Source organism: Podarcis gaigeae, assembly GCF_964106915.1.
Source record: "Podarcis gaigeae genome assembly, chromosome: 13".
NCBI lineage: Eukaryota > Metazoa > Chordata > Lepidosauria > Squamata > Lacertidae > Podarcis > Podarcis gaigeae.
Window position 1 is genome coordinate 55,175,510 of NC_139689.1, and position 25,689 is coordinate 55,201,198.

The window sequence follows — 25,689 nt, forward strand, 5'->3', positions numbered from 1 at the left end:
TGTGTGATTTGCACAAAGAAGTAATAATGAAAACCAGCCTTCAGTTACCTTTCTTGAGTGACATTTTTAATCTCACCGGAGTCGAAATATTTTCTCACTCCTTTTTGCAACTGTTTACTTCAGGGATAACTTCTCACTCTTTGAACTACCTGCAACCTGCCTCCTTTCCCCACTTTCCCCATTGTTGCCTTTTCAGATACAGTGGTACCTTGCAAGAAGAATGCCTCGCAAGACGAAAGGGTTTTTCGTTTTTTGCGTTGCTTCGCAAGACGATTTTCCCTATGGGCTTGTTTCGCAAGACGAAAACGTCTTGCGAGTTCGCTTCCTTTTTCTTAAAGCTGTTAATACCCAGCGAATCCGCGCTCCGCAAGATGAAAAAATCGCAAGACGAAACAACTCGCAGAACGAATTAATTTCATCTTGCGAGGCACCACTGTATCTTGGTTTCTGAGGCACAAGAACCATTTTAGGCCTTAAGTGGATCCAAGCCTTATATTTTCTTCAAGTAGCAACAGAGAAGACAAAAAAATAAAATATAAAGTCTGATGTGGGGAGATGTGTGTCTGTGAATTTATTTGTAGAGTTGAGCCATGCTCACACATTTAAGGGGCTAGGATGCCATTTTAAACAGTCCTGGCTTCCCCCAAAGGATTGTGGGAGCTGTAGTCTGTTAAGGGGGCTGAGAGCTGGGAGGAGGCCCCTGTTCTCCTCCCGGAGCTTCAGTTCTCAGACTTCTCTGTGAAGAGGGATTGACTAGGGAGAAGCCATGACTATTTAAAGTAGTATCATAGTGCTTTCAGTGTATGGTGTGATTGGGGCCTGTGTGTCTTTTGCAGACAACTGAGGGGAGGGCTTTGCAAACCCCTGCTATAGAGGTCCCCCCCCCCCCCATCCTGGAAGGTTTAAAGGCTGTCCGTAGGCTGCAGTTCCACAGGAGCAGATCATGCCTGCAGAAGGAGGTATTGAGGGACAGAACCTCAGTCTTTTTCTTTCTTTTTAAACGGTTAGGGCTCACCCACACTTCTGCGTTCCCCTGGGAAAACCTGCTGTTTACTGCTGAATCAGAGCAAACTTTGTCTAGTTTTCTCTGGATTGACCTTTGCTCTGATGTAGCACTAAAGAGTGGATTTTCGGAGCAAGGGCAGAACTGCTCTGAGCTGTGCATAGAAAGCCTGGGAAAAGCAGAAAGCCACTTGGCCCTGTGCTTTCTAGGGAGGGGGCAAGCGGAAGTGTGGAAGATATGCTTGAGAAGGTTTGGGCCAGTTCTTAGAGGGAAAAGGGGTAGGGAGAATCACACTGCCAGTGATTAGGGGTTGGGCTTTAGCACTTTTGGCGACGGCAAAAGCAGGGTAAAGGTAAAGGGCCCCTGACCGTTAAGTCCAGTCGCAAACAACTCTGGGGTTGTAGCAGTCATCTTGCTTTACTGGCCGAGGGAGCCGACGTTTGTCCACAGACAGTTTTTCTGGGTCATGTGGTCAGCATGACTAAGCCGCTTCTGGCAAACCAGAGCAGCGCACGGAAACGCCTTTTACCTGCCCGCCGGAGCAGTACCTATTTATCTACTTGCACTTTGACGTACTTTCTAACTGCTAGGTTGGCAGGAGCAGGGACTGAGCAACGGGAGCTCACCCCGTTGTGGGGATTCGAACCGCCGACCTTCCGATCGGTGAGCCCTAGGCTCTGTGGTATAGACCACAGCGCCACCCGCATGATGTCAAATAGTAAAACCAGCAGAAAATAAATCAATACAAATAGAGAAAGGGAGAAATGCAAAATTAAACAAATTTTACGTAATTCTCACCTGCTGCACAATTGGGCTTTCCTTGGTGCAGAATCCAGCCATTATGGTTATTGAGAGCATTTGGTTTTTGGCCAAAAAGGCTCTGGAAATAATTTACGTACATTTACAACAGGACGCTCCCTGCCGCCAGGCTTACAATGTAAAAAAACCAGAGCACACAAGGGGAAGGGGCTTGGGAGGGAAAAGGAAAAGAAAAGCCAAGCTCAGGCACCAGTTTCTAACGAGCCTTTTGTTCCTGTAATGAGCAGCGGGCCCAGTTCAGGGGCAGGAGGCGCCTGATGGAGCTGGGCTTTCAGCAAAGCTGATGGCATGAATCTGGCTTCCTATCTCTCCGTCCGATGGAATGGCTGCCCCAGGTGACAGCCAAGGGAGAGTATTGTGTTAATTTGTGATGCACAGTACAATTTTGCCTTTGCTGGGTCAGCTTAGCTCAATGCAGTATTCAGTCTGCTGGCAACAAACAGCCTCATGAGAGCCCCAGCCATGGAAGTCTGCTGTCCCTGAATGTGGAGGGTGGCCCTGTGACTGAGAAGGGACCAGTCCTCTTTGCAGTTCTCCAAGCATTCTTTGAAGGCTTGCCTATTGCCGCCCATTGTAGCATCTCGGTGCTTCTAGATCCAGAGCTGGTCTCTCCATGGAAATAATTCCATTCATTGACCTGCTGCCTGTTTCCTTAGGCAAAGCAAAAAAGTTTAATTATGCAGACCTGAAGATGTTGGGGAGCTCCTCCAATTTCCTCTAAATCAGCCTTTGCCATCTGGGTGCCCTCCAGATGTTTCTGACCGGCTAGCACAGATGTGTGAGCTGGTGCTATTGGGGATTTCGGTCCAAAACATCTGGAAGGAACCTGGTTGCCACAAACTGCTTTAAAGAGCCCTGTGGCATCTCCAAGGCAGGCGGACGTCTCTCCATTCCTGAAGCCTGAACTTCCTTATTGCATCAGCACATTTTGTTATCTGTCACTTGTTCCACAAATTCTATCATTCCCTTCTGTGCTGGGTGTAGACCCTTACTATTTATTTAATAAAATTTATACACTGCTTGATTGTGGGGGGGAAACAACCCTCAAAAAAGTTTTACAAAGGATAAAACAAACAAATGATCAATAAGAAGGATTAACAATGATTAAAGACTTTTGGAAAATTAAAATAATAATAGACTGAAAACAGCTTAAAACTTGTGTTGCCTTTCTAAACATCTGGGTAGGCTTGGATAAACAAAAAATGTTTTTAGCCATAAAAAGTCCAGGGAAGGTGCCTGCCTGATATCAAGAGGCAGGGAGTTCCAGAGTTTGGGTGCTGGAACTCTCAAAGCTCAAGTTCTTACAACTGTGGCCTGACCGCTAAGCATATGCGGTGCCGGGGTGAAAAGATCTGCCCAGCGCCCCCCCCCCCAGCTTGCCCAGTCCCAGGCACACAGGAGTGCGGAGCCAGCCGGCCTCCTCAGCGTCTTGCTGGCTCAGTCACCCCCGAACTCGCGGCGCAGAGCTGCCCGCAGCAGAAGAGTCTGCCACAGAGCTCTGACCAACGAGCAGGCTCTTCCCTGGACTCAACTCTGGGGCCTCGGACTCTCGACCTGGCACCCCTGAGAGCCTGGCGCCCGGGTGCCGCGCACCCCTAGTGCCTATGGGTAAGACGGCCCTGACTGTGGCATCTGCCACAGTGCCAGTTCTGCTGATCAAAGCAGTCAGGTGGGTGTATATGGGGGGATGCCATCCTGCAGGCAAACTGGTCTCAAGGCATTTAGGCCTTTATATATGACGGCAATGCCAGTGTAGATATCTTGAGCACAGGGGTTGGGTGCTGTCAAGGCGTCACACCTGTCAGCATCATGCTGCAGCATCCTGCACTGTAGCTTCCGGATCAAGTGCAAGGGAAGCCCCACACAGAGTAATCCAGTCTAAAAGAACCAGTGCACGAACTCCTGTGGCCAGGCTCTCCCAGTCCAGGACTTGGCTGTAGTTGTCAAACCAGTTGCAGTTCGAAAATGGCACTTTTACCCACAGTCCACCTGAGCCTACCATGACTGAGCTGGATCCAGAAGCACCCCAGCCCGTGAAGCTGCCCCTTTGGGTAGCTAGCTGCTAGTGAGCTTGGGGGAACCCCAGGTCTGCAGAAGTAAGGGGGGCAGGAATGCCACACTCCCTAACACTTAGGGGAGGGAACAACCCAGTGAGCCTGCTCAGAATGCTGGATGGCTGTGGGAGTGGAGAGGAAATGGAATTGAGTAACCTAGAAAGATCCCTCCCTGGAATCCTGAACTGGAGCAGCCCACTGCACTGCAACATTTTGTTGCAGGCGCCACTTCTCCATCACTCAGGTACCTTTTCAAGCTGTGTTTATTTTTAAACACCGCATCATTTCGTTTTGCATTCTTTGCCAGAGTTTAGAAACTTATGTAATGGCGCTGTGAGCCAGCTTAATCGCATCATCTATGTAGCTTTGTCCTACTTCAGTGGGCGGCATCACCAATGTCTTCCATGGGCTGACTAAGAAATCCTTCCCTTGAGAGTTCTAGCCCATTGCATGCTAAGCGCAGGGCCGTCCCCAACCCCATCCTGGCTCAGAAAGTACCATCAAGGGATATTCTGTGTACAGTGTGCCCACAAGAGCATTTCATTGGAGCCAAGCCTTTTCCTGGCTCGATGGAGATGTCGGTTGCCAACCGGGTGCCCAGAAATCTCCACGTAGTTGCAGTTGGACCCGTGACAATAGCAAAATGTGGGGAATTTCAAACACTGACCACCGATGCACATAAATATATTACAATAGTGGCTGCCTTATTTCCAGTCTCTTTCCAAATAATATTGACCATTAAATCTGCCTTTTACAATGCTACCTCAGTCCATGTTTTCACTACGGTATCCCCCACAACCCTAAGACCTCTGGGCAGCTGGGAGGGGCAGCAGGTTGGGGGCCTGAAGAGGGTGCTGCCTGCTGCCTCCCTCACTTTCACCCACCGCCTGCTCCTCTCCAGTCTCCTCTTGTCTCCCCCGCAGCCTTCAAGGCACTGACTTCAGGGAGAGAAGCCAGCAGCCCCCCTCCAGCAAGGGGACCAGGTGTCGCCCTTCCAAAGGGGTTTGGATCCTTCTCTCCAGCTGCAGGGTTGGAAAGAAGCTCAAGGACGGATGGGGGAAGGCAGACTCAGCCAGGGGGCAGCAGGCTCTGGTGCCTCTGTCCTGCCAAGGCTCCCAGCCTGTCGGCCCTAATCCTTCTGCTCTGGCTGCATTCCGGTGGGGATTAACTCCTTGCCTTTTGCTCTCTGGAAACAGGGCTGGGGTGGCCCCAGAGGGGACTTTGGAAGCAGCCTGGTGGACAGAGATGGAAAGCCCAGGCAGGTGCCTTCTGCCAAGCAACGCAGGCCCTGGGTCCACTGACAGCTCAGCAGTGCCAGCACTGACTGGCAGCAGCTGTCCAGGGTCTCAGGCCCAGAGCGACCTAATAATGCCAATTATGCAGCTACCAGTTGTGCTGGTTACTGAGAGGTGAGGGAAAACACACTCTGCATGTCCTCAGAGACACTCCCCTCACTTCCTCCAGCTGATGGTGGGTTGCTTGCCCAAGACATAGGCCTGGAAGGAGGAGCCTGTGGTGACTCCACCCCAAACATTGCTGGAGTAGAGCTCTGCTCACCCCTGACCACTGGCCATGCTGGGCAATGGACAGGATGGGGATCGGACCCCATCTAGAGCTGGGGGACACCCAGGGGTGGAGGAAGGGGGCGGTGGGGGCAGGCTGCCCCAGGTGTCACCACTGGGGGGTGAAAAAATGCCGGGTGGCACTCACCGTGGGGCCTGGGAGTGACGCGGTGGCTTGGGTGCCCGCAGGCTCTGCGCTGCCTAAATGGTCCACCCACTGCCTCCCCCTCAGCTGTAGGGCGACTTGAGTGGGAGGAGGCAGGCAGACTCCTTGGAGGCCCCACAGAGCATCCTGCCCCGCCCCCACCCCTGGGTGCAGGGCACTTGCACTACGCCAGGCGCCCAATCGGCTTGCTCCGCCACTGGGGACACCCAGGCCCGTGTCCTGAGCAAAGGCCATTTTGTTTGTTTGTTTAATTCATGTCTCCACTTTCCTCCAAGGAACTCCAGGTGGTGTACATGATTGTCTCCAACTGCTCATTTAATCCCCACAACAACCCTGTGAGGTAGGGGAGGCTGAGAGGTAGTGGCTGGCCCAAGGTCACCCTGTGAGCCTCATGACTGAGTGCGGATTTGCACCCTGGTCTCTCCCAGGTCCTGGTCCGACACTCTAAGCCTTGCCCCACACTGACCACAGAAGGAGAAGGATAACTGTAATCAGCTGATCGGACTGGGCAAGGCAGGGCTGAGCTTCCCAGCACCTGCCATCGCCCAGAAGAGTGCAAAGGGGGCAGGGGGAGCTGGAAGCAGAACCCCACCTAAGGTGCCCTGATTCACCCACCGGGCCACAGCTCAGTGGCAGAGCAGCCTGGGCTGCAGAAGTCCCCGTGTTCAGTCCCCAACAGGGCTGGGAAAGACTCGTGCCTGAAGCCCTAGAGAGCTGCTGCTGGTCTGTGCAGGTGGAGCAGAAGTCTGACTGGGCATAAGGCGGCTCCACATGTTCCTGAGCCTAGGGGTAGAGCAGCTGCTGGGGCTGCAGAAGGCCCTGTCTCCGGTTAGGGGTTGGAAAAGACTCCATGCCTAAAACCTTGAAAAGCCACTGCTGGCCAGCGTCCACAACACTGCGCCAGATGGACCACTAAGGCAGCTATCCTCCTCCTGACAAAGAATCCTATGGAACTGACAAGCTTGCAAATTCAAGCAGAATCAAGCCTCTTTTAAAACAACAACAAAGGGAGGCCAGGTCCCATTTTCAACAATGGCAAGAGGCAATAAAGTGCTGTGGGTGAGGCTGTGATCCCACACATGCTTACCTGAGAGTAAGCTGCCAGAACTGAGTGGGTCTTACTTCCAGGGAAGAAGTGTGGAGAACTGGGCTGACACTCCCAGTGTCAGAAGAGAAGAGGCGCCCGGCTGGCCCTGCGGATTCAGCCTTCTGTTCTCGGTGGCCCGCCAGGCGCGCTCCAAGCCCTGAGCCCGAGCCCCCTCTGCCCCCCGGCAGCTTCTGGTAAGTGGGACTGAGGGGCCGCGGAGCCAGGGGAGAGCCATCCTGGCCAGCAGCCCTCGAGATCCGCTCCTCCATGAAGGTGTCGAGTCCTCTTTTCTGCCCATCCTGCGGGAGCGAGTTCCACAGATTAGCTAGGACTTTCTTTTATCTGTCGTCCTGAATGGTCCAACTTCCGCGAGTGCGAGAGTTAGGCGAGAGGGAGAAGAGCTTTCCTGTTCTCCACGCCAGGCAGACTTTTAGAGGCTTCTCTCGTGCCGCCTCCCTCTCGCCTTTCCGAAGCTGCAAAGTCCCCATCGCTGCCTAGGGAAGCCCCGTCGCGGATCGGATCTCGCTTCCTTCAGCAAAGGCTCCGACGGCGGAGGACGGGACCCAGGCGTCCTGCGCCCCCTGCTCACGTGGGATGCAGAGAGGAGGAGGCGCTGCCCGGAGGAGGATGGCCCGCCCGTCCGGGGGGCGGAAGGTCAGGCAGGCCGGCCGGCTGGCTGCCTGCGCGGTGGGCAGACCTGGCGACGGCTCCTCCGGCGCGGCTCCAGGTAGGGGATCGGGGCCGGCGGGGCGTGGGGGTGGGGAGTGGTCCCTCTTGCTTTAGCCAAGGCGTGGGGGGTCAAGCCCCTGCCCCTCCCCCACCGCGCATTCCCAAGCCTCGAAGGCGCGTGAATGGGAGCCCTGGAGCAGGAGAAAAGGCCCGATCCCCCGACGCAAAATTTTACGTTCGAGCCTTGGCCACGTGCCTGCCTGGGGACCTGAGCTGATGGCGAGCCAAGGGCCCTCTGCACGCGCTCAGAGGCAGCGTCTCCAGGGGAAGCCCGCTCCCCGCTCTTGAAAGGGGAGGAGAGCCGATCCATGGAGCCCCCGGTTGGGAAGGACTAGGAGGACCCCTGCTCTGATCCAGCCCCCCCCCGCTCTTCTTAGAGTCTTCCTGTTCACACGTGCTGCTCTTCTGACCAAGCTAACCCTGCTGGCTCATTTAACCCACACCAGGCCCCTGCCAGGTAGGCCAGGGTCACTCAGGGAGTTTCAGGGTTGAGTGAGGATTTGAATCCGGGTCTCTCCCAGGTCCATCCCTCTAACTGTGACACAGTACACAGCTAGCAGATGGTTTGTGTAGAGAAACGGTGCCTGGTATCTGGGTGTCCAGATTGTGCCTCTGTCTTTCAAGGATCCCACCCCCCTGGGCCACACATGTGCCTGGGAGGGGATGAAGCCTTTGCAAGCCAAGCATGGCTTTACTTCTTCATGCAGTGCATAGTGGAACTGCGGAACTCCCTCCCACAGGAGGCAGTGACGGCCACCAACTCGGATGGCTTTAAAAGAGGCTCAGACAAATTCATGGAGGAGGAGACGGTGCCGGTGGCTCCTAGTGGCCAGGATGGCTCTGCTCTGCCTCTGCAGCTGGAGGCAGCCATGCTTCTGAATCCCAGTTGCCGGCAAGCCCAGGAGGGGAGATGGCTCCTGTGACATTTCACACCCCACCTTGCAATCTTTGCCTCTCTTATTCAGCCCTGTCTACACTGAGTGGCAGTGGCTGTCCAGCGTTTCAGGCAGGAACCTGGGACCTTCTGCACACAAAGCAGATGTTCTGCCACTGAGCCACAGACCTCCCTTATTCATGTTCATTCAGGAATAAACTCAAATGGGAATTTACTTCCAAATAGGTTTGCATAGTATTGTGGCAGTGTTTTTTCTGTATTTTTTTTTAAATACATATATTTTAAAACAACAATCCTGTGTGCTTTTGATCCAAAAGCTTTGATATTTCCGTTTTGCTTTCTGTTAAAATCATAAAAAATTATTTCAGAATATGTGGGGGGTTTTCTCCAATTTTTATTTTTGCCATGAAATATAGAATTATAGATTTGTGGAGTTGGAAGGTACCCTGAGGGTCATTTAGTTCAGCCCCCTGCAATGCAGAAATATCGACTGAAGCATCCATGACAGATGACCATCCAACCTCTGCTTAAAAACCTCCAAGGAAGGAGACCCCCCCACCTCCTGAGGGAGTCCATTCTATGCCAGTTTATAATGAAACCCAAGAGGACATGGTCACTTCCTCTCAAGTTTCTGAGTACTTCCACTTCATCCATCAGTCCCATCCATCCTTGTTGGTGAGGACCAGGTCCAAGATAGATGATCCCCTTGTTGCTTCTTCGACCTTCTGGGAAATGAAATTGTCAGCGAGGCAATGGAGGAATTTGTTGGAATCTTGGCAGAGTATGTCTCCCAACAGATATCAGGATAGTTGCAAGTCTCCCATGCTTACTACATCACTCCTTTTTGGAAAAAAGCTAACGCTACTCTAGGCTGCATTTGTATAGTAGACAAATGAAGAGAAGTCATCATCCCACTCTATTCTCCCTTGGCAGTACTGTGTCTAGTTCTGGGTACCACAATTTAAGAAGGATGTTGACAAGCTGGAATGTGTGCAGACGAGGGCAACCAAGATGATCAAGGGTCTGGAAACCAAGTCTTATGAGGAATGGTTGAAGGAGGTGGGTTTGTTTAGCCTGCGAAAGAGGAGGCTGAGAGGAGACATGATAGCTATCTTCAAATATCTTAAGGGCTGTCATATGGAGAATTGTTTTCTCCTGTTCTGGAGGATAGGACTCAAACCAGTGGCTTAAAATTACAAGAAAGGAGATTCCGACTAAACATTCAGAAAAACTTTCTGATAGTAAGAGCTGTTTTGTTATCCATTATTATCTCTCGAAAGGCATTCTGCCTGCGTCGTGGTGTTCCCTGACAGCAATTCGTTACGTTGATTATTTCTTGTTTACAGATTCATACATACATTATATAATGATGTTTATGATTTGTAAATTTTGGATTATATTCTAACTTCTACTAATAATACATTTACCATACTTATTAGCCATGTGTTGCGGCTGTATTTGAGCAGTAAGTGATATTCGGCAGTGGAACAGACTCCCACAAGAGGTTGTGGACTCTCCTTCCTTGGAGGTTTTTAAACAGAGGTTGGATGGCCCTCTGTCATGGATGCTTTAGCTGAGATTCCTGCATTGCAGGGGCTGGGACTAGATGGCACTTGGGTCCCTCCCAACTCTATGATTCTATGAATGTTTGGTAATCTCTGCTCTCTCTGCTCCATTGAAAAATTCCTCATCTAAGCCAGTAGGTCAAAGTGTGGCTAGACAGGCCTCCAGTTTCTGGAAGCTGCACCTTCTCTTCCAGCAAGGCAGCCAGCTTGGGTTTACTGCAGGTGTCGTTTTGCACATTCTCTGGCAGGAAGAGAAACGGCACGGGCGATCGCTGTGGTTGTTTCCTCGCCGTCCTTGTCTCTTGGTCCTACGTGCTCCATGAGGTTGTTTCATTTCAGTTCAGGCAGTATGAAGGAAGTGAGGCTTGCTGGGGGAGCTGGCAGGAGTCAGGGTCAGGTGTGGGGCTTCTGCTACAGGGTAGGCTTTGTGGGGAAAGCAGCTCCTTTCCTGTGGGGACATACCAGGAAGTGGGTGGTGCCGCCCTCGGTGTGTTCCTACATGCCCCCATAGAAGCAAGGAGTGGTCTAGAGTTCTCTGAGTTGCCACAGATGATTCCATTTGCAGGTGGAGTCAACATTCCTTAGGACTGGAGCTGAATGCTGATCTCCTCTGAGGGACTTTGGCAAATCTTCTCTCCCCCCCCCCCACTTTGGACGCATTCCTGGTTCCTTGGAATGACGCTTGCAGGAGTCACATTTATTCAGCAACAGCAGAACAACTAGCAAGAAGCCGGCTTTGGTGGTCCTGTGTGGCGCTTGGGAATGAGATTTTGGCCACAGGGAAACTGAGGCAAGGAAACCCCTCTGTGGATCTCCTTGAGACATCTCTGTTTGGTGTGTGGGGCCAGCCTCCTGACATTTAGGTAAGCACAAGTGAGGCAGATTTGGGAAGGGGAGAGATCGCCCATGCCGAGATCGCCCGTGTTGAATCCTGGATGGGATGGGGGTGGGCCAGCTATAACTGTTATCAAACAGTGGAATCTCAAGTGGCAAAGTCATCTTGCATGCCAGGAGTCTTGGATGCTATCCAGCATCCCCATGTAAGGAATCTCGAGAACAGACGTGTAGAGTCCAGATCAAGGGAAGTCATAGTCCCATTCTTTTCTGCCCTGGTCAGACCACACCTGGAGTCCATTCTGGGTGCCACAATTTAAGAAGGATGTTGACAAACTGAAACGTGTGCAGAAGAGGGAGACCAAGATGATTAAGGCTCTGGAAACCAAGCCTTATGAGGAATGGTTGAAGGAGGTGGGGATAGTTACAGATAGGTAGCCGTGTTGGTCTGCCATAGTCAAAACAAAAAAAAATTCCTTCCAGTAGCACCTTAAAGACCAACTAAGTCAGTTCTTGGTATGAGCTTTCGTGTGCATGCATACTTCTTCAGGTGGGGATATTTAGCCAGGAGAAGAGGAAACAGAGAGGAGATATGATGGCTATCTTCAAAGATCTTAAGGGCTGTCACATGGAGGATGGGGCAAGCATGTTTTCTCCTGCTCTGGAGGATAGGACTCAAACCAATGGCTTCAAATTACAAGAAAGGAGATTCCGACTAAACATTCGGAAAAACTTTCTGACAGTAAGAGCTGTTTGGCAGTGGAACAGAGGTGGTGGACTCTCCTACCTTGAAGGTCTTTAAGCAGAGGTTGGATGGCCCTGTGTCCTGGATGCTTTAGCTGAGATTCCTGCATTGCAGGGGGTTGGACGAGATGACCCTTGGGTCCCTTCCACTCTATGAGTCTATGAATGTTTGCTGTAGGAAGGCATCATCCAGGCATCAATGCAGTCTGTCTTGGAGGTCTATAGCAGACACCCACAGTAAGGTCAGCGTTGTTCCTCTCCTACAATTTTTACCCATATACTCTGAGTCTGCCTTCCATGCTCCAGGTCATAGAAGTATTCACAAGTGTACACCAGTGTGTTCTGAGGTCTGCAACCACTGTCCTTGCTCACCTGGCCCAGAAGCGGTGTCTGAGGTGAGCTCCAGTGACACAGCATGGCTCCTGGCAGTCCTGCTTCTGTGCGCCACGTTCCTCCAGGGGTTCATGTCCTGCACGGCGCAGATGACACTTGGGTCCCTTCCAACTCTATGATTCTATGAAAAAATTCCTCATCTAAGCCAGTAGGTCAAAGTGTGGCTAGACAGGCCTCCAGTTTCTGGAAGCTGCACCTTCTCTTCCAGCAAGGCAGCCAGCAGGTGTAGTTTTGCACATTTTCCGGCAGGAAGAGAAACGGCACGGGCGATCGCTGTGGTTGTTTCCTTGCCATCCTTGTCTCCTGGTCCTACGTGCTCCATGAGGTTGCTTAATGTTTTAGTTGAGACTCATTCTTTGCAGGGGGTTGGACTAGATGACCCTCGGTGTCCATTCCAACTCCACAATTCTATGATTCTAGGAGAGCTGGGCTTGAGCTTTGCTGCCAGCTCTGCTTGGCCTCCTGTTCCCCCATCACTACAGCTGGTGTAGCAAAGATCACAAGGTGTGAATTGGGAGACCTCCAGTTGAAATCTCACCTCTGCCAAAACTCCTAGGAACCTGCCTTGCACTGAGTGAGACACTGGTCCCTCCAGCTCAGTACTTCCTGCACTGGCTGGCAGCAGCTCTCCAGGGTGTCCTGCAGGGCTCTCTCTGGAGATGCTGGGGCTTCTTCCTGCAGGCAAACGGAGACTCTAACAAGGAGCAAAGTCCTTCCCCAACTCATGAGGTGACCCTGCAGAAGCTTTGCACCTACCTCAGCCCCCCACCCCCAATAGCTTATTTAAATCATAAGAAATTTGTGGAAATGCTTCAAACACACGCAAATGGATAAGTGGTTGTTAATAATTAATGTTTGTTTATATCCACGAGAGAATAACCTGCCTGTGCAATATTTGGGGGATAGGACACCCCTGCCCCATACTCGTCAAGCTTTTCCACAGTGTTTTGAGTGTCTGAACTTGTAAAATGGTGGATTCTACCTTTTGCCATTGATGGTTGTGAATGAGTTATACAGAATGAACTTATTCAAAAAAACAGAGCACACCAGCCTAGGGGCTGTGGGGGGTGGGACATTCCGTTCTCTCTTGATGAGGGGAGGGGGATTCGAATCAGTTCACATTTAGCGGTGAACCTACCTAATTCACAATTTCTGAAATGATCACAATGATCACAGTGCAGTTCTCCAGCAAAGCAGCATGTACCAAAATGTCTATATTGGTAAAATATGCATGTATGTATGTTGGTGAAAACAGCATGCAAAAATTGTATTATTTAAGGGGAAATTGCTTCAGAAATGTGTATATAGAATCATAAAATCATAGAGTTGGAAGAGACTACAAGGGCCATCGAGTCCAACCCCCTGCCAAGCAGGAAACACCATCAGAGCACTCCTGACATATGGTTGTCAAGCCTCTGCTTAAAGACCTCCAAAGAAGGAGACTCCACCACACTCCTTGGCAGCAAATTCCACTGTCGAGCAGCTCTTACTGTCAGGAAGTTCTTCCTAATGTTTAGGTGGAATCTTCTTTCTTGTAGTTTGGATCCATTGCTCCGTGTCCGCTTCTCTGGAGCAGCAGAAAACAACCTTTCTCCCTCCTCTATGTGACATCCTTTTATATATTTGAACATGGCTATCATATCACAGGGACGCATATCATATCACAGGGACGCAGGTGGCGCTGTGGGTTAAAGCCTCAGCGCCTAGGACTTGCCGATCGAAAGGTCGGCGGTTCGAATCCCTGCGGCGTGGTGCGCTCCCGCTGCTCGGTCCCAGCGCCTGCCAACCTAGCGGTTCGAAAGCACCTCCGGGTGCAAGTAGATAAATAGGGACCGCTTACCAGCGGGAAGGTAAACGGCGTTTCCGTGTGCGGCTCTGGCTCGCCAGATGCAGCTTTGTCACACTGGCCACGTGACCCGGAAGTGTCTCCGGACAGCGCTGGCCCCTGGCCTCTTGAGTGAGATGGGCGCACAACCCCAGAGTCTGTCAAGACTGGCCCGTACGGGCAGGAGTACCTTTACCTTTACCTTATCATATCACCCCTTAACCTCCTCTTCTCCTGGCTAAACATGCCCAGCTCCCTTAGCCGTTCCTCATAAGGCATCGTTTCCAGGCCTTTGCCTGGAATTCTATCTATATTAGATAGAAGTGCATACAAAAATGAGTTTATTAGGATAAATTTGCAGTAAAATGCTGTTGAATTTTCATGAGGACTTAAAAAATAATAATATGCAACTGAATTTCACATGGGCAAAATGAGGAACAGAGGAAGTGGACAGATCTGCTCATCCATACTTTTGACACCCCTTCCCATATGTCAAATCATGACCTTAAGTGCTTAAAACTAGATTTAATGTCACACCCATCACCACAGCCCCACAGGTAGGTTACAGCTATAACCATTTTACAGATGGGGAAGTGTGCGCTGTGAATTCCAAAAAGTCAGGACCTGAACCCAGGTCCCCTCAGTTCCAAGTTTGGTGTATACAAGCAGGCAGGCAGCACTTTCAGTGAGGAGTTTGAAAGAGCACTCACAGAAGGGTCACAGAGCACCTGGAATTTGCCCACACATTTTATTGCATTCCTCAGGGTTTGAAGAAGGATTAAGGGTGGCTGGCGCCGTAATAAGTAAACTCTAGTTCATTGGGCTGGGCATTCACTATTGCAGAAAGTTCAATACGAGGCTGGTTGGTATTCCTCTCGATGTTTCCCATGTCAAGTTGCCTCTTTTCCATCTAACTCCACTTCTGACACTTGATTTAGGCAGCTGCACAAAAGTTACGTTTTTCCTCTGCAGAAATGACCTCTGTGTAGGAAACATTGTGGAGCATCTGTGGCCCAGCTTGGTGCCCTCCAGACATTTCAAGCTACACCCAGAGTTGCAGCCCAAAACATCTGGAGGGGTCCAAGCTGGCGAAGATGAGTGAGGGCTGCAGCTTGGGGGCTGAGCACCAGCTTGGATGGCAAATGAAAGAGGGGGCAGGATAGACGCTGATAAAATGATGCCTGGCAGGAAGGAAGTGGATAGTTTTCTCCTTCTCTCATAACGCGAGAAATGGGTTCAGAAACCTCCAAGAAGGAGAGTCTGACACATTCCACTGTGGAACAGCTCTTATTCTCAGAAAGTTCTCCCTAAGGTTTAGTCAGAATCTCCTTTCTTGTAACTTGAATCCACTGGTTCAGTGGAAGCAGCCTTCCAGGCTGGCCGGCCAGGGACTCCTGCAGGGGTGCGTTGGGACCCCCCATCCTCTGATGAATAGATTTCTGCTGCTTCTCCCATCCTGTGCTGCCAGACGTTCAGCCCCGATGAAGTCACTGCCTATGGTGACTCCCTGGCGGAGCTCAGAACCTCCCTGTTTGCTCTGGGCCGTTGCCTCCCTCCCTCCCTCCCTCCCTCCACGCTGCTGTCCTGGAGCTGGAGAACAGAGCCTGGCTCTGTGCAGCTGGACATGAGGCCTGAATCCCCAAACCTGTGAAATTCTACAAACGGCTTAAGCAAACAGGATGGTCAGGAGGAGGGAGAGGGGGCCGGGGAGGCCAAACTGAATCAGTCCCTTGTGCTGCCGTCACCTCAGCAGGCCGGCCCTCCTGCCTATGGGGCTGAGCAGGCAAACTCCGCCTGGGGCAGTGCTCCAATCACTGCCTCCCTCTGGAGCAGGCCACTTCTCTGGGACTTTGACCACTCCACTGGGATGCTGCCTGCCCCACCTCAGCCCCCCCCCGTCCCTCGCACAGGAGGGTGTGGCCTCAGATACACACCCGCCTTCCCACACCTGGTGTCCTCAAGCTGCTTTGGGAGACGGCTCCTAGCACCCCAGCACCCAGATGACGCTGGGGCTGAGGGCAACCTAGTCAGTGAGTTGGGTGGGACCCCAAGGGTCATTCAGTCCAACCCCTTGTCATGCAGGGATCACAGTTGATTGCTGCTCAAAACGTCTGCCAGGTTGGGGGTGGCCGATATAGTCAGGCTGCCTGCCTTTAAGTGCCCAGGGTGCTTGGTTTTGAGTTTTGTAGTCTGTTTCCGCTTTTATAAAAAGAAAGAAAGAAAAGATAAGGGCAGAAGATCATGTGTGAATTGACACTGGGGTAGGATTCCATTTTCAGGGCATCTGAAAGCCCCTACTTCTTATTGGTTTATTCAGCTGGGATTCCTGCATGGCTGGGGGTTGGATTAGATGACCCTTGAGGTCCCCCTTCCAACTACAGTTCTGTGATTCTGCTTTAATGATTGTATTTGTATCCTGCCTATTTTCTCCAAGGAGCACAAGGCAGTGTACATGGTTCTCCCTGATCCTGTGGGGCAGGTGAGGCGAAGGAGGGCAGTGGCTGGCCTGAGCTTCAGGTTCAAGGGGCTTTCGAACTCTGGTCTCTCCCAGGCCCTAGTCTGACATGCTGAATACTACGCCACTTTTTGGAAGCATTGGTCCAGCAGCCCCACCCTCCATCTTCCCATGCCCTCCATTCTCAAACAGAAACTCTCTAGGGAAGATGATCCCCAGGCAGAGACTGAAGGGCTGGGAGTTGCAGGCTGTTTTCAGGGCTCTGGTGAAGGATCCATCATAAACCTTACTATTTCTTTTGATTTGATTAAATATTTGGATTCCGCTTTTCCAACAACAAATGTTGAGTTCAAAGCTTTTTAATGTTTTTAATGTTTTATCGTTTTTTAATATTCTGTTGGGAGCTGCCCAGAGTGGCTGGGGGAACCCAGTCAGATGGGCGGCATACAAATAATAAAATTATTATTATTATTATTATTATTATTATTATTATTATTATTATTATTATTATTAAAGTGGCTCCCAATAGTCACAACAGCAGCAAAAAGCAGAAAACATTGCAAGCAGGGTAGCATAAAAACAAAGCAGACAACAACAGCACATTCATTGGAACAGTTAATGCAATTCAATAAAGTCATGGTAATTCAAAATATCGGAAAGAGCTGCTGAGCACCAGCCCTGAGGCAGGGGACACCCTCTCTCTTCCAATATGTGGCTTTGCCTCCTACAAAAGCTGTCCCCTCCCACCATGGGGACGCCAACTTCTTCCAGCCGAGGGGCAGCCAGTCCAGAAGGTTGTTAGCTGTACCACGCCATTAGGCTCCGCCACGGCCCAGCCCCAGAGCCACGCGGGAGGCGAGCCAGGCTGGAAATAAGCAGCAGCGCTCCTCCTGGCCTGTGTCCTGAGACCGCGGGGCTCCCTCTGATGTGGTCTCCCGCCCCTTGTGGTTCTGTGGGCTGAATGGAGGGAGCCGCCTCCCATCTGACCATTGGCAACCCTGGCTGTTTTCTGGATTGCTTTCTATAGTAACAGGGGCGGGGGGGAGGCCCAGCTGCAGGCTGCCGTTAACCAACCCCCATGTGTGCTTCTAGGCTATTACCAGCAGGAAAAATAGCACAGAAATCTCTGTCCCGCAATCAAGCCTGTGTGGTGTAGTGGTTTGAGTGGCAGACTAAGGGCTGGGAGGCCAGGGTTCGAATCCCACTCAGCCACGAAGCTCACGGAGTGTCCTTGGACTGGCCATTGCCTCTCAGCCTAGCAGACCTCACAGGGCTGTTGTGAGGATAACCGGGGAGGAGGGGGGCATCCACCAGAGTCACATCTAGCAATGTGGGGTGGCACTTTTCCTAAATTCCCTGTCCTGAAGGGGAAGGGGAGGGGGCATTTATTGGAATTAATATACCTTCTTAAAAATCAATGAAACACATTTTTTTAGACAAAGCGGAGAGGAGGAGAACTATGCACTCCACCTTGATAGTTTATAAAAAGATGCCCTGGAGAGATTTGAGAGAGAGAAGTCCCCCCCTTCTAACTCTAGAACTTGTGGGCATCCCATGAAGTCGAATGTTGAAAGATTCAGGGCAGATAAAATAAAGCGTCTAGTTTAACCATGGAACTCACAACAGCGATGGGCCACCAGACTGGGCAGATTCATGGAGTCGGGGCTCTCGGTGGCGTCTGGCCACAATGGCTGTGGTCTGCCTCCAGCAATGCTTCTGGGGGGAGTCTGCTCTTGTGCTCGAATCCTGCTTTCCATTGGGGCATCTGGCTGGCCCTATGAGAACAGAGTGCCAAACTGTTATTTCATTTCTATTATTTCTTCTATTATTTCTTCTATTAATAATAGAAGGAAGAACAAAATTACTATCAAAAATGTATAACCAGTTACTTGAGTGGGACACCAAAGATGAGGAAGTGAAGGAGGTGATGGTGAAGGTGGGCAGTGGACTTGGGTTATAATATAGAGTTTGACAAATGGAAGGCTTTATGGTGTAAAGGTATGAACTTCACGGCATGTACAACACTCAAGGAGAACATGTATCAGATGATGTACAGATGGTACATGACGCCGGTAAAATTGGATAAAATTTATAAAACAGGTGATAAAATGTGTTGGAAATGCAAGAGTAAGGAGGGCGACTTTATACATATGTGGTGGTCATGTGAGACACTTAAAAATTTTTGGGAATCTATCTATAATGAATTAAAAGAAGTCCTCAAATACACCTTTAGCAAAAAACCTGAAGCTTTCCTCCTGGGGATAATTGGCGAAGAAATCAAAAAGGAAGATAAGACATTTTTTCAATACGCAACAGTGGCTGCCAGAACCCTCATAGCACAGTATTGGAAAACGTCTAAAATCCCAACGATAATAGAGTGGCAATCTAAACTATTCGACTATTTAGAACTGGCAAAATTGACACAGAAAATAAGAAATCAAAAAAGTACAAAATTTAATAATGAATGGGATAAATTTAAGTTATATATGGAAACAGAAATAAAAGGAAAATAAAAATGTTGATAAAAAACAAATATATATTTGAAAAATCACAGTAGGTATGAGATAACGCTTACTACGTAAAAATTGATTGAAAAATGAGACACTGCGGATAAAAAATATGATAACTTTATTCCGAAACCGAGATAAAGGGAAGTCGATGAGTGTTTGTCAATGTAAGTTGAGTTGTCTATGTTTTTATGTATTACATGTTTCGTTTTTCTTTTTTTTCTTTTTTTCTTTTTTCTTGGCTGTGTAAGTATGTTTGTGATATGTATGATATGTATGTATGTTAAAAAGCAATAAAAAAAGAGAGAGAGAACAGAGTGCCAAACTGGCCTGATCCAGAAGGCTCTTCTTACTTTCTTACAGTTTCTATGCCCAACCCAAAATATGGTCCCCATGCACCCCTGTTTCTAAGTGGTGAGGTGTCTGAGCGGTGGCGGCGTGTGCCTTGACTTTGGTGTCCTTGGAAGGAAGGTGACTGGAGGCTGATGTTGTTTCTGTGATGTTAGGCATTATTTGCATATCTACCCAGGCTGTGCTTGAGATGGAAGGTTCAATAGCATCAACACTCCTAATTGATCCTGCTCTACACTCAACACCACTACTGTTGCAGAGAGCAAGTTTCAGAGGGCAAGTCAGGCCACTGCCTGGTTTTGGCCTGTTTTTTCAAGATTGCCAGCCCATTCTTCTCCAGACATGCCTGCTTCTGGAAGGATCTCCAGCCATTTAGTATCTGTGGCAACACCTTAGCTGCCTGTGGCCATCTCTTGAGTTATCCAGAAGCCCAATCTCCAAAATACTGTGTGTCTGTGCAAGGCTAAAGTGGTCCACCTGGTATGACCTCTTCAGTGGACTTTTTTTGCAACAAAAGTCACAAAATTGGGGTAGGTAGAAGGCCCCCAAATCCATTTAATGTAAACTCATTATCATTACTGTATTTAGTTTTTTTGGACAACAGTAAAATGTGAAAAAACAGAGCAGGCTCTTGCCAAGTGGAATGCATAGTTGCAAAGGAGGAATTATTAGATTGAAACTGGGAGGAAGGCAGCTTAGTCTGGGAGCCCAGGTGAGGAACTACTCAGTCACAGGGACAAAGTGTGTTCTCGGAGAAACAGGACGAAGCCTCTTCTCAAATTCTGAGCAAGAATATATAACAGATTCCCAGAAACACTCCAACTGAAAGCAGAACAACCCGGTATTAAACTTATGTGACTCTTTGTCACCAGATCAGAACTGACACTGGAACAATGGTCACCGACCCCTGGCCCCAGAGGTGGCATGGGGAGGGCTCCGTGCCTCTTTTCACCAGACAAATATGGGGAGGGGCCTGTGTGCGGTCAGGACCCCGTGTCAGGCAGGTTGGGAAGCAGTCCTGGGAAAGGCTGGTGGCAAAAAACTCTCCAAGTGATCGTCCAATGAGTCTGAATCGCTCAGCTTCCATCAAATTTCCGATATTTGGCTTCAACTGCTAATTTCAAGTTAAGGATATGTAAAAACAGCAGCAAGACTGAGATAAAGAGAGAGAACTGTGTGCTTACACGCACTGCTGCACTTATTCCATTCTCAAGCAGCAGAATTTTTAAAACATCTGATGGGGGGGGGGGGAAACAGGCAGCCCATAAATATAGTAGGGATTTCTGCATGCTGTGGGAGTGTCTAGGCATATATTGGTTCCTAAATATATATTTTAAACCCCTAAAACTGCCCAGCAAAGACCCATGTTCAGTGACTTCTAAGATCTGTGGAATATTAAGGATGGAGCGCGGGGGAAAGCACAACTTGCCTGCTTTCCTGCTCTCCAGAGCCCTCCCCGCCCCTCGATACAAAAATAAAATACTATTGCAGCACGCCAATCTCCGAGTGCTGAGAGACTCCAGGAGTTCCCGCACTTTCCCCAGGGTTGGGTTTCCTTGGAAAGAAGGTGAACATGGTTTTATTTACACATATACAATCTGAGGACAGGATGGAGGGGTATAGCAGATCCCACCTCTGTTTACCAAAAATGTAGTGGATTCCATAGCTACCATCAATTGTGTAGTGGATCCCATCTACGGATAGCAATTGTGGCGGATCCAAACTGCATACACACTCTAATAAACACTGCAAGTTATCTTTTTGGATTTTGTGTGAAGGAAAACTTTGGTACTTGGAGACTGAGACAGAGGTTGAACTAATTAAGAAAGATTTTATAGAACAAAGTTGATAAAACACAGCACACATCAGGAGGCAATGTTTTTTCAGGAAACAGTTAACCTATTAATAATTGTATTAAATCAAAAGGAGGTGACAGGCTTCTAATCAAACACAGCTTCTTTTAAACTTCAGTTGCTGTTCAGTTATTTCACTTCAGGTAAATTTTACAGGTTTTTAGGTTTTAGATGGTAAATGCTTAGCTTATTTCCAATTTTGTTACTTCAGTTTCTTAAACTTAATTGCGTAGGTCAGGCGTTGGCAACCTAAGGCCCATGGGGGTCGTTTAACAGGCCCATGGACCCCCACCCATTTGGGGACCTCCACCACCCGCCTGGCGCTAAACTGGCGCTCCTGCAGCCAATGGGAAGCTGTGCACGCCTCCTCCATGCCGGAAGGAGCGCCGGAAATAGTGTTTGCACATTCATGCGCGTGCGCACTGTGGCCCACTGCGGCGTCTGCAGGACCATGAACCGGCCCAAGCCACAAAATCTTTGCCAACCCCTGGCCTAGGTGTTTCAGCTTAATACTTTGGTTCTTAAACAAGGCACTACAGTCTGTCAGTTTCCCCGCCTTATAGCAATCATGCTCCTGAGGTACAGACCCAGGGGGTCCCCTCATCCCTCTTCCCTGGCTTGGGATTCTTCTCTCCCCTCATGACTGACAGGAGACCCAAGGAGATGCTATCCTCACAGCTCTACTTCTCCTGGCTCAGACTCAGCCCTCCAGTTCCCTCCTGTCTGAATACTTTCCCTAGACATTACACACTGTCTTCCAGTCTAAGCTCAGAGGCGTCTTCTCCTAGTTGTAGATATTTTCCTGAGCACGGTTGTTCCACACAGACCAGGCCCAGCTCTCCTTCTCTCCCTCCGGCTCTATCTCTTCAACCATCCCTCCATCTGAGCTCTTTCTCAGAAATGAGTCCTTTTATACTCCCTCTCAAAGTGCTGGCTCCACCCCCTCTGACTAGCTATATTGGTAGCCAATCAGAGAGAAGCTCCAGCCCTCTGGTGGAGTTCTGAGGAACTGCAGCCCCAGCCCCTGCTCTGGCTCAGCTGTCCTTCACGAGGGGCTCACAGCATCCACAGCCCAGCAGCTCTTGCTTTCTCAGTGGACAGCCTTGAGGTCAAGCGCAGAGCAAGTCATGCCTGTGTCTCCTCAGCCCAAATGCGCAGGCCTCTCCCATGCATGCCCCGCTGGGCCTCAGATTCTCCGTCCTAGGAGGATGTGGCATCTAGCCAGGTGAGGGGGGAACAGGCAGGTCCACAGCTGTTCACTTCAGACCCGCAAAGGCCTTCTGAATGGAAACACGACCGGAAGCCTGGAAGTTTCTGGCAGGACATTAATCTTGAAAGTCACAATAGGCGGCTGCTTTGTGTCTGGCGTCCGCAGGGGACTCCGCCCGCCCCCTGGGCACAGGGTACAAAGGGCATCCCAGATTGAGGGACAGAGGTGGGGAAGCCGTGACGCAGTGCAGGAAGGCAGCATGTTTTGCACCCCACCCACTCCGGTCTTTGTGTCGGAGAGAAAGGGGGGTCCCCCTGGGACTGAGCTCAGAACACAGGGACTTGCAGAGCTGGGAGGATCCCCCAAAGTCATCCAGTGCAGGGAGAGAGGGCTGCTTGCCCAACCTGACAGGCACCTGCGTTTTTGGCTGTGTGGTGAAGAATGGCCAGGGGTTTCAGTGAGAACGACTTGGTGGATTGGGCCCCTCTGAAGCCCTGTGTGTTCCACTCTGAGCACCAAAACACCTTGAGCTGGGAAAGGGCTTGTGGAGGAGAGGCCCCCACAGTGACTAGCCATGGGGGGGGGGGCGGAGCACAGGTGTGGGGAGGGTAGCTGCTCTTGCACTCCTGCCCTGTTTGGGGGCTTCCCATCGGGGCACCCGGAGGGCCACAGGATGCTGGACTCGAAGGGCCGTCTTACGTTAAATATACATAATAGGTTTTTTAAATAATAATGATGATGATGATGATGTTGCATCAGAACTACTAGGAAGAAAACAATCAAAGTTGTATTATGTAAGAGCTGCACAAAAGCTGTGCTTTCCAAATAAATAGAGGGAAGATTGTGTAGAAAAATAAATGCAGCAAATCACATTGTGAAAGCCAAATTTCTCCATTTCAGTGGAGGAAAGAATATTTTGTGTTTCTGAACCTCATCGAATCATAGAAATGTAGAGTTAGAAGGGATCCCAAGGGTCATCTAGACCAACCCCCTGCAATGCAGGAATTTCAGCTAAAACAACTGGATGCATAAGAAATGAAATTCCAACAAAGAGCATAGAAATGCCTTCCTTACCCCCAGAGACATGTAATTTGTGTGTTCATTTCTCTGCCATAGCCAGTGTCCACATATTCTGGTACCACAATGAGAGGTTTAATCCCTTTAGTGTCTTCCATTTCTGGCCCATGGAAGGTCTAAGGGACGGAGAGCTTTGTTTCGTCTCCAGGCAGTCTTTTGCAGACAGCTGTGGCCTCCACTGCCTTTGAATTACTCCATGTTGCTTATATTCCACTGTAACTTAGCCTGTTTGGACCAGGCCTCTGATGCCTTCTGAACAGCACCTCGTTTTCTCAGCCCTCGACAAAGAACTAACATTTTTATTCTTAATAAGACTGGGCAGCTGGAGAGGCATTGGCACTTGCTGCTGCCCTCGAAATCACAAACCCTCCGTCATCCAGAGGCACCGTCCTTGTGGCCTCTTCCAGTCAGGCAGGGCCAACAGGCAACAGGAAGGGAAATGAATCATCGGTGCTTCAGGTGTGTCTGAAAAGCAAACGGGAGCATGGCCAGTGGGTGGCCCCAAATTTCAGTGGCCAGCAAACCAACGGAACGGGGACAAACAGGCCTCTGTGTGCCTTCAGGCTGAGCTCACGGCCTGGCATCTCCCTAGAGGCAGGGGCTGCCTCCATTTCCCACCCTTTCTAGCTGATAAACCTTTGTGCATTTGGTGGCTAAATTTGGGCAGCCAGTGTAGTGTATCAGACTGGGACCTGGGAGATCAGGGTTCAAATGTGCACTTGGCAATGAGGCTCATGGAGCGACCCAGAAGCCTCTCACTGCCTCTCAGCCCGACCTCCCTCGCAGGGTTGTTGTGGGGATTCAGTGAGGAGAGGGAGGGCCAGGTGTGCTACCTTGAGCTCCGTGGAGGAAAAGGTGGCATAGGAATGGAATGAAAACATCATCATAATAACTAATAATAAATAATTTTGCATTCTTGCCATATCAAGAATTATAACAAGGTTTTAATTCAGTGTTTTGTTATCCCTGGAGGGCAGCAGACATAGCAGGAAGTCCTGTGTCTTTCCACAACAAATTTCTCCCGTAGTTTAGAGCATCAGAAGAGGCTGCTGGATCAGGCCAAGGGCGCATCTAGTCCAGCATCTGGTTCTCACAGGGGCCAACCAGACCAATTCACATATTGCTTTGAAAATATTATATTTTATATATTGTAAAGGATCTGGGCTGCATGCAATAAACTTGTCTTAACTTGACCATTTCCTTCCCCCCAAGCCAGCGTGGCCAGAGGTTGCTGGTGATGGAGCTGTGTGGCCCCACAGCCTCCGGAAGGGCAGATACAGGTTCCCCATTGCTGCCCTGGAGTTTTCCCAGGTTGCCCCCTAAAAAGAGAACTGCTTTTCCAAAACCTGCCAGACTCTGCAGAGAACCTGCTTCTCACTCTCATTTCTTTGCTGCATCAAGTCATTGGAGGATTTTATGCAGAGGTCGTGTGTCCACCTGTCAGGGATTGTTCAGCTGTGATTCCTGCTTTGCAGCAGTGATGCACTAAATGGCCCTTGGTAGTCCCTCCCAACTCTACAATTCTGTGATTCCAAGTCCCTCTTTCCCCTCTCTAGGTCCCCCCCCCCCCAAGCGTGAGGGCTTCCCAAGAGGTCCTTGGCTGTCCATGGCAGGAGATGACCTCTAGAATTTGCCCCCTGCCCCCTCATTGTTGGAAAGCTTGTGAAGGTGTATCGAATAAGATCACACCTGCCAAAAGGAAAAAGTGCTTTGTTTTGCAGAACTGCTTCATGGCACACTGAAATGTGCATTTTTTTCCAAGAAAAACTGGAGTCCTGTGTGAGAGAAGCCTTTTTGCTAAACTGGTGCTCCCCAGCTGATAGGGGTGATGGGAGTTGAAAAAGGCTGCTGCGGGGGGCTGCAGCTTCTCCTCCTGTTACAACACCCCTAAACAACACCCTGTGAAAAGGAGGGGGATCCCAGGCTGCCCCCACCCCAGATGAGCAGAGCCCTTGGGCAAGTGGACTGGATGGGACTTGGCAGCCACCAAGTGTAATGACAGGCTGCGTAATGAGAAGTATGCAAAGCCAGCCTCTCCCGGGGAGAGCTTGTCAGACAAGGCTGCCGCCAAGTAGAAAATCACAGGGGGGGGGGTGGCTTTTGCAGGTCTCCCCCCGCCCCCCACCCCTCTTCCTTGTCCTGCACAGAACTGCATTTGCCTTGATTACACGCGGAAGGGAAGAGGCAGAAGGCTTGGCCCTTTGGCAGACGCCTTCACCTTTTATTGTGACTGTCAGACTTGCGGCTCCAACTGTTGGAGGGCAAAACTCCTTCTCTCTCCTACCCCCCCAGGGGGGGGGGAGATTTCTAGTTTCAGCCCTGAAGTTTGTTTACAATCCTGGTTACTAGATCAGAAGCATGTGAGGGGCCTTCCCATCACCGCTACATCACTGCAACAGGTTTCAACTTCTTAGCAAGGATTCAGACCTCATTACCATAGCAGTGGTTAAAATTAAAAGCACCACCTTGGATTTACTCTAGAGTGAAGTGTTTTGAACGCTCTGAAAGTGCTTTATTAATTCATTGAAGGTTTTTAAGCAGAGGTTGGATGGTCATCTGT

General features: G+C 50.1%; 1 protein-coding gene across 4 annotated transcripts in view; it reads left to right on the top strand.

Moving 5' to 3' along the window:
* Positions 1-7,315: 7,315 nt before the first annotated feature.
* Positions 7,316-25,689, top strand: part of TRPV4 (transient receptor potential cation channel subfamily V member 4) — a 53,920-nt gene continuing 35,546 nt past the window's right edge. For 2 of the 4 annotated variants that reach the window (XR_014557650.1, XM_083710103.1), the window contains exons 1-2: positions 7,316-7,418; positions 10,446-10,743. The gene's annotated coding sequence lies outside the window, so the exon portion shown is untranslated. Of the gene's footprint in view, positions 7,419-7,797; positions 7,878-10,445; positions 10,744-25,689 lie in introns of all 4 variants that reach the window. The other 2 variants (XM_083710105.1, XM_083710104.1) reach the window with 2 other exon arrangements.